The following is a 5,618-nucleotide window of genomic DNA, read 5'->3' as shown; positions in this document are numbered from 1 at the left end:
GGCTTTCTATAGGTATTTAAGGAATAAAAGAATGACGAGAGTAAGATTAGGGCCAATCAAGGATAGTAGTGGGAAGTTGAGTGTGGAGTCAAAGGAGATAGGGGAAGCACTAAATGAATACTTTTCAACAGTATTCACTCTAGAAAATGACAATGTTGTCGAGGAGATTACTGAGATACAGGCTAGACTAGGTGTGATTGAGGTTCACAAGGAGAAGGTATTAGAAATCCTGCAAAGTGTGAAAATGGATAAATCCCCTGGGCCGGATGGGATTTATCCTAGGATCCTCTGGGAAGCCAGGGAGGAAATTGCTGAGCCTTTGGCATTGATCTTTAAATCGTCATTGTCTACAGGAATAGTGCCAGAAGACTGGAGGATAGCAAATGTGGTTCCCTTGTTCAAGAAGGAGTATAGACAATCCTGGTAATTATAGACAGGTGAGCCTCACTTCAGTTGTTGGTAAAGTGTTGGAAAAGGTTATAAGAGATATGATTTATAATCATCTAGAAAAGAATAATTTGATTGGGGATAGTCAGCATGGTTTTGTGAAGGGTAGGTCGTGCCTCACAAACCTTAGAGTTCTTTGAGAAGATGACCAAACAGGTAGATGAGAGTAAACCGGTTGATGTGGTGTATATGGATTTCAGCAAGGTGTTCGATAAACGTCCCCACAGTAGGCTATTGTACAAAATGTGGAGGAGTGGGATTGTGGGAGATATAGCAGTTTGGATCAGTAATTGGCTTGCTGAAAGAAGACAGAGGGTGGTGTTTGATGGGAAATGTTCATCCTAGAGTCCAGTTACCAGTGGTGTACCGCAAGGGTCGGTGTTGGGTCCATTGCTGTTGGTCAATTTTATAAACGACCTGGATGAGGGCGTAGAAGGGTGGGTTAGTAAATTTGCAGACGACACTAAGGTCGGTGGAGTTGTGGATACTGACAAAGGATGTAGTAGGTTACAGAGAGATATAGATAAGCTGCAGAGCTGGGCTGAGAGGTGGCAAATTGAGTTTAATGCGGACAAGTGTGAGGTGATTCACTTTGGTCGGAGTAACCGGAATGCAAAGTACTGGACTAATGGTACTATTCTTGGTAGTGTAGAGAGATCTCGGTGTCCAGATACATAAATCCTTGAAAATTGTCACCCTGGTTGACAGGGTTGTTTTAGCTTTTATTAACAGAGGGATCAAGTTCCGGAACCATGAGGTTATGCTACAGCTGTACAAAACTCTGGTGCGGCTGCACTTGGAGTATTGTGTACAGTTCTGGTCACCGCATTATAAGAAGGATGTGGATGCTTTGGAAAGGGTGCAGAGGAGATTTACTAGGATGTTGCCTGGTATGGAGGGCATTGTCTTATGAGGAAAGGCTGAGGGACTTGAGGCTGTTTTCATTAGAGAGAAGAAGGTTGACTTAATAGAGACATGTAAGATAATCAGAGGGTTAGATAGGGTGGACAGGGAGAGCCGTTTTCCAAGAATGTTGACGGCGAGCACGAGGGGGCATAGCTTTAAATTGAGGGGTGATAGATAATAGGACAGATGTCAGAGGTAGTTTCTTTACTCAGAGAGTTCTAAGGGTATGGAATGCTTTGCCTACAACGGTAATAGATTCGCCAACTTTAAGTACATTTAAGTTGTCATTGGACAAGCACATGGACGTACATGGAATAGTGTAGGTTAGATGGGCTTCAGATTGGTATGACAGGTCAGCACAACATCGAGGGCCGAAGGACCTGTACTGCGCTGTAATGTTCTATGTTCTATCACCTTTACCCCCATCTTCATCCACCTATTGCACTCTCAGCTACCTTCTCCCCAGCCCCACCCCCTCCCATTTATCTCTCCATTCCTGAGGCTCCCAGCCTGATGAAGAGCTTTTGCCCGAAATATCGATTTTCCTGCTCCTTGGATGCTGCCTGACCTGCTGTGCTTTTCCAGCACCACTCTAATCTTGACTCTAATCTACAGCATCTGCAGTACCCACTTCTGCCTGATGACCAAAATAGCTTTGTGTCCAAAGGAATGGTGATCACTGACTGAGTTAAGCAAGCAGAGAGAAAAATCAGCATTCTCTGAGATAGGAGGGGCTATAATTAATAGCTTTATAGGTTCATAAACTCAGACATTCACAACACAGCCATTGTGTCTACACCACCCAACAGAGATCTGACCACACTTATCCCATTTTCTAGCTTTTGGCCCATAGTTTGCAGGCTGTGGGGATGCAAGTATATATGTAAATACTGTTTCCATTTATCAAGAGTTTCTGATTCAACCCATGTTTTTAGGCAAAAACAGAATGTTTGGAAAAACTTACTTGGTCTGGCAGCATCTGTAGAAAAAAAGTAGTTAATGTTTCAAGTCCAGTGACTCTTCTTCAGAACAGGGCAATCTTTTAGGCAATGGGAGTTCCAGACTCCCATAAACCTCTGAGTGAAAACATTTCTCCTCAGCTTTCCTTTTAGCGTTCTATCTTATAGCTTAAATCCCTTGCGCCTGCTTAGTGAACCCTCTACTAATGAAAAAGCACCATTCTATCCACCTTGATGGCCCCACATACACTCTCCTTGTGATTTACCAACTTACCAATTTTCATGTCATCAAATTTTTTTGCATTTCTTGATGTAAGTCCAAATCATAATGTACACCACAAACAGCAAGGAACCCAACACAACACTGGAAACAGATCTCCAGTCACAGAAACATCCCTCTACCATCATCCTTTGCTTCCTGCCTCCCAGGTAATTGTGGATCCAATGTGCCATTTTGCCTTGGATCTCATGGACCCTTACTGTCTTGATCAGTCTGCCATGAGGACCTATTTAAAAGACTTTCTACTGTATATGTAGACTACATCAAAGCATTACTATCACCAACACTCCTGGTTACCTCCTCAAAATTTAAATCAAATTTTCAAACACTACTTTCCCTTAATAAATCAATGTTGAGTATTTCTAATTAATCTGTATCTCTTCAATTACAGGTACATTCTATTGCTCAGAATTCTTTCCAGTAACTTCCCCACTGTCCAGGTTAGATTGACTGGCCTATAATTTCCTGTCTATCCCTTAGCAGTCTTTATCTGTGGCCAGAAAGGATTTGAAATTTGTTGCCAGAGCTCCAGTACATTCTCCCTTGCCTTCTGTAACAGTCTGAGATGCATCTCATCCTGAGCTTGAAGGGGTGGCATGGTGGCTCAGTGGTTAGCACTACAGCCTCACAACACGGGGTGCTCTGGTTCAATTCCAACCTCGCACGACTGTGCAAACTTCACACAGACAGACATTCTCCCCGTGTCTGCATGGGTTTCTTACCACAATCTAAAGATGTGCAGGTTAAGTGAATTAGAGTCATAGAGATGTACAGCATGGAAACAGACCCTTCGGTCCATGCCGACCAGATATCCCAACCCAATCTAGTCCCAGCACCCAACCCATATCCCTCCAAACCCTTCCTATTCATATGCCTCTTAAATGTTACAATAGTACCAGCCTCCATACTTCCTCTGGCAGCCCATTCCATACACGCACCACCCTCTGCGTGAAAAAGTTGCCCCTTAGGTCTCTTTTATATCTTTTCCCTCTCGCCCTAAACCTATGCCCTCTACTTCTGGACTCCCTGACCCCAGGGAAAGGACTTTGTCTATTTAACCTATCCATGCCCCTCATAATTTTGTAAACATCTATAAGGTCACCCCTCCGCCTCCGACTCTCCAGGTCAAACAGCCCCAGCCTGTTCAGCCTCTCCCTATAGCTCAAATCCTCCAACCCTGGCAACATCTTTGTAAATCTTTTCTGAACCCTTTCAAGTTTCACAACATCTTTCCGCTAGTATGGGTGGCATGGTGGCTCAGTGGTTAGCACTGCTGCCTCACAGCACCAGAGACCCGGGTTCAATTCCTGCCTCAGGTGACAGACTGTGAGAAGTTTGCACATTCTCCCCGTGTCTGCGTGGGTTTCCTCCGGGTGCTCCGGTTTCCTCCCACAGTCCAAAAATGTGCAGGTTAGGTGAATTGGCCATTCTAAATTGCCCATAGTGTTAGGTAAATGTAGGGGAATGGGTCTGGGTGGGTTGTGCGTCGGTATGGACTTGTTGGGCCAAAGGGCCTGGTTCCACACTGTAAATAATCTAATCTAATCTAGAAAGGAGACCAGAATTACACGCAATATTCCAACAGTGCCTAACCACAGCTGCAACATGATGTCCCAACTCCTGTACTCAATGCTCTGACCAATAAAGGAAGGCATACCAAAGAGCATTAGTCAGGAATAAATATAGGATCATAGGATAGGGAAATGGGTCTAGGTAGGTTACTCTTCAGAGGGTTGGTGCGGACGTGTTGAGCCGAAGGGCCTGTTTCGACATTGTAGGGATTCTATGATTTATTCACTTTCAAGGCTGCCAAACCCACTACCCTTTTATAACATACCCCTCTCACCCTAAACCCATGCCCTCTCATTCTAGACCCCCCCACCCCAGGGAAAAGACTTTGCTTATTTATCCTATCCATGCCCCTCATAATTTTGTAAACCTCTATAAGATCGCCCTCAGCCTCTGACACCCCTCCTCCTGCAATCTCTCATTTGTTTTACAATACTTGTTTACCCTTTCACAGGAAGTGTCAAAGTGGTTGTCTGTCACATCAGACATTTAAATCACAGAATGCCACAACTGACTGTTGCGAGAAAGGAGATGTGGTTTTCTTGGCCTCTACTATCCTTTAGCACGACGGACCTGTCTGATTTAAAGTGTTCACCGCATTTTTTAAAGTATCCCTGATTGGAATCTCCTGCCAGAACTGTTGAGTTCTTTCTTAACCTAAAATAGGAGTGGACTGCCATCGGGTTATGATTGCCACATCTTGGAAACACTAGCCCAGACCGGGTAAATGTGATTGGGGTTCTCAATGGAGAGTAGTCATTTTAATGAAAAAAAATTAATTTCCATTGATAATTCCATGTCCAAAGATGTGCTGGTGAGGTGCATTTGCCATTCTAAATTGTCCACAATGTACAGGGATGTGCAGGCTACATAGATGAGCCATGGTAAATGCGGTGTTACGGAGACAAGGGGACTGTATTTGGGTGGGATGCGATTCGGAGGGTCCGTGCAACTTGATGGGCCGAACGGCCTCTCCACACTGATTTTATAATTGTTTTTAAGGTATATGTACTGTATATACTTTAAATGTTTCAATATATCTGTGAAACATTTTTACAGTATTCAATTAATCAATGTTAATTCTATTAAGTAAGGTTGCCTTTTTGCTCTCTTAGTAAATTTTTTAAAGAATTACAAAAAGAATGAGCAGGGTAATGCAATGGATGCGGTTAGTCTGCGTGTATTTCAGACAAACCTTCAAATAAGTTAGCATACATTAAGATCAGAACATGCAGAATCACCATGAGTCGAATACATAATGCACAACAAAACAGAAAGCAGATTGTGATTTACCGTCAAGGTGAACATATTTTCACAGGGCATTTAGTGTAGTAAATGTATGCCAGTATTGACAAAGTGAATGAGAAGTGTAGTGTGAGTACGCTGGCATTTCCCGGGGCTTGGCGTGTCTCGCTCCGCGGCGCTCTATATAAGCGCGGGTTTCAGGCGCGTTGGTT

Source organism: Chiloscyllium plagiosum, unplaced genomic scaffold (genome assembly GCF_037043375.1).
Source record: "Chiloscyllium plagiosum isolate Xiang-an unplaced genomic scaffold, Cpla_swu_hap1 HiC_scaffold_22, whole genome shotgun sequence".
NCBI classification, from domain to species: domain Eukaryota; kingdom Metazoa; phylum Chordata; class Chondrichthyes; order Orectolobiformes; family Hemiscylliidae; genus Chiloscyllium; species Chiloscyllium plagiosum.
Note: the sequence above shows the minus strand (reverse complement) of the source record.